This window comes from Gymnoscopelus microlampas (genome assembly GCF_963454915.1).
Source record: "Gymnoscopelus microlampas genome assembly, chromosome: 18".
NCBI lineage: Eukaryota > Metazoa > Chordata > Actinopteri > Myctophiformes > Myctophidae > Gymnoscopelus > Gymnoscopelus microlampas.
The window spans coordinates 7,198,185-7,201,648 of NC_139955.1; positions in this window are offsets into that span (position 1 = coordinate 7,198,185).

Genomic DNA, 3,464 nt, shown 5'->3' on the forward strand with positions numbered 1-3,464 from the left:
TTTAATACCTGGAACGCATCTGTGTCACTTTTTCACTTGAGCTAAAAAGCATCATTTTACACTTTGGCTATTCAAAAATAGCAGATATACAAGCTCATAGCACGGCACCGAGTGCCGTGCTATGAGCTTGTAGATCTGCTGTTTTTTTTTAATTGATATTTTTTTGCAAATCTTGAGATTTGAGTTACAAAAGCGAACATTTGTAACTCAAATCTTTGCTTCTGGGGGATTCAACAGTTTTTTTGAAAAAACTTATGTTGCCATAATATCAGTGGTTCTTTTTTTCCATGTCAAGGACCCCCAAAATGACATGTATTTGGCCACGGACCCCCATCTAAAAACATATGTTCCAGGGACCCCCCCTGAAGCATAGATTCGAGTTAAAATTCTTCGCTTTTAAAAACAATATATATTAAAAGATTTGCACACATTTTCACGATTTAAAAAAAATAGCAGATCTACAAGCTCGTAGCGCGGCACTCGGTGCCGCGCTATGAGCTTGTAGATCTGCTATTTTTTGAATAGCCAAAGTGTAAAATAATGCTTTTTTAGCTCAAATCAAAAAGTGACACAGATGCTTCTTCAGGTCTTAAAGGGATAATGCAGATTACTTTTCTCTGCATTATCAAGCACGTAAGAGCATTCTATCAGCACTGATAGCCGATCATGTGCTCAGAAATGCAATTTGGTGATGTACAGGAACAGTTTGTGATGTCGCCGTCACTCCTGCAACCGGAGCAAGAGACAAAGAAAGGATCATTTGCGGAGAGAGTTCAATCTTTACATTTACAACCACTTAAAATGTAAATGATCCTTAATGTTTTTTAATGGCCGAGGCCGATCTTGGCGCTCTGTAGCAAAGTCTGGCAAACGCTGACGAGGCAAAAAAATAAGTCCGATCTTTTGAATCCACGTCAAGCAGTGATTTCCCTTCAAGTCGCACCTTTTTGTGATAAAAGGAAACGCTGCAACCACTTCACTGCGTTTACGATATGATTTTGGAGAAATAATGAGCAATCCACAGATTGTATTTGTTTGTACCGTAGATGGGATGTGTTTGTACCGTAGATCAGTGAATGATTTTTATTTTGTTCCGGAATTCTTTTGTTTGAGTTGCATAATGGTTCTGCCTGCCTTTGCTCTTGCCTCGGGCACAAAACCTGAGATTTTTTCCATTGTTCATAGCCCAAAAACATCTCCCCTGACAAACAAGGTCCCCTGCCAAAGAGCAGTGTGCCTGCTAGTGAACAAGATTCGTTTGGACGTCACCAGTCTGACTACAAAACAGATGTCACACAGTATGTCTCCCCGCTCGACGTCGGCCAGAACACACTTATTTATTTATTTATTTGTAACTTATTTTATTAACTAGGTATGCTTCATTGTTGGTGCAAAAAAAAAAGAGAACGGGAGAAGGTACCAAAAAAAGAGAAGTGTGAAGCACCCCCACGCGCAGCTTATAGAGTTTAAATCAAGGACACACCACCATACGCAGCGGGCGGCAGAGGGTTGCTATTTCTGATTGTATTGCACTGCTACAGGAACGGTGGAGACTCTTTAAAAATGCAACACATGTAGCCAGAGAGAGGGGGAGAGAGAGAGAGAGAGAGAGATGAGGGGGTGGTGGGGTGGAAGAGACAGGTTTTCAGATGCTGTACTTTTAACCCATTAAGACCTGAGGCGATTCAACAAAAAAAAAAATCTAAATCCTAAAAATGTTTTGTCAAAAAAAAAAAAAAAAAAAAATATTTTTCACGATTTTTCAAAAATAGCGGATATACAAGCTCATGGCGCGGCACTCGGTGCCGAGCCATGAGCTTGTATATCTGCTATTTTTGAAATCGCCAAAGAAAAAAAAAATGACACAGACGCGTTCCCGGTCTTTATGGGTTAATACGAACTCAGCTTGGGCTAAAAACCCAAGTCATTAATGAATAACATGCGTATAGGGTATGAAATATGCTTATGATGTAGACACAGAACACCAGGACCACTAGAGCGGTGTCTGCAGTATCGCTTTCGTTTAAGATAATAATAACAACGTTATATTAATGCACGCCAACTGAACCTTTTTTGCTTTACCACTTTGGCATACATTACGAGGGACTGCCCACACTCAGGCTCGCGTATGAATATATTTGGGCACTCACATCTGTGCTTTTCTGCCCAGCCTCAGATTATCCATCGCACTCCTACTGTATGTTTTTCTGTGTAAATAATGAGACAAATGCGTACCTAGACTTAATACAATATATATATATATATATATATATATATATATATATGTATATATATATATATATATATATATAATATATATATATATATATATATATATATTATATATATATATATACATATATACACACACACACACACACACACACACACACACACACACACACACACACACACACACACACACACACACACACACACAGCAGTGGTGTAAGGTAACGAAGTACATTTACTCAAGTACTGTACTTAAGTACAATTTTGAGGTACAAAGTACAATTTTGAGGTACTTTTACTTTAGTGGAGTATTTCCAATTGTCTATACTTTTACCTCTACTCCATCGCGACGCGTTGTGAGCTTGTAGATCTGCTATTTTCAAACATTTTAGTACTTTAACTTTTGGTACTTTGAGTACATTTTGATACCATTACTTTTGTACTTTTACATTTTTTATTCTGGACTTTTACTTGTAACAGAGATACTTCTAAATTGCAGTATTGATACTTTTACTGAAAGTAATGCTAGGTAACTTTTTCAATTAAACTAAAGTGAAATTGTATATCTTTTGTGAGTGGCAAATGTTTCACAACACCCACTCCAAGAATTTCACCCCCGAAAGCCTTTTATTTATATATGTTCTATTGAACGTTGTCGGGGTTGACTGTCCCGCTAAAATGACGTCATCTGGCCGGAAAATGGAAGCGGAAATGCACAAACAAACAAAAAGGAAACTCACGCTGATTTTAACAGATTGTATGATTTGAAGAACGAAAAAAAAAAAAACAGAAAAAGAAAACACAGCTCACGGTAACTAAAGCTCCACTGGCTAAGAGAAACGATCCACAGATCGTATAAAACAATTAAAAGAACGCTTTTTGAAACGCTTCCGTCTTCCGGTGAAAACGAATGGAATTCTGGGTAACGCAGTAATAAACAAACGGCCTGCAGTGACGGTAATGACCAGCAGAGGCTGCTAAAAATCGTTTTTTTTGAAATTTTGCACTGTACAACTTTAAGTAAAACGTGTCAAATGAAAGGAAAAACCAACATACACGTAAGTGTAAGGTGTCGGCCACAGGGAGCCATCAGAGCAGGTTCAGTGTGCCTTGGCATAGACTGTACGCTGGAACTCTATACTGGAGGGTTGGAACACCATTCTAACAAAATATATTTCCTCGATCTGTCTTTTAACAATGGCGGTGGCCTGGTGGGGAGCGCGGCTCCCAAG